Source organism: Dendrobium catenatum, unplaced genomic scaffold (genome assembly GCF_001605985.2).
Source record: "Dendrobium catenatum unplaced genomic scaffold, ASM160598v2 fragScaff_scaffold_1240, whole genome shotgun sequence".
NCBI lineage: Eukaryota > Viridiplantae > Streptophyta > Magnoliopsida > Asparagales > Orchidaceae > Dendrobium > Dendrobium catenatum.
The window spans coordinates 29,495-29,707 of NW_021319702.1; positions in this window are offsets into that span (position 1 = coordinate 29,495).

The following is a 213-nucleotide window of genomic DNA, read 5'->3' on the forward strand; positions in this document are numbered from 1 at the left end:
AACATGATATCAGGTCGGCTCGCAGTCAAGTAAAGTAAAGATCCAATCATGCCTCTATACTTCTTCTGATCAACAAACTTACCACTTGGGTCCTTATCCAATGGAGCACTAGAAGTCATGGGAGTGTTAATTGGCTTGGCTTTGTCCATCTCATATTTCTTCAAAATGTCCTTTATGTATTTTATTTGATTAGATGTTACAATGTGGACCCCA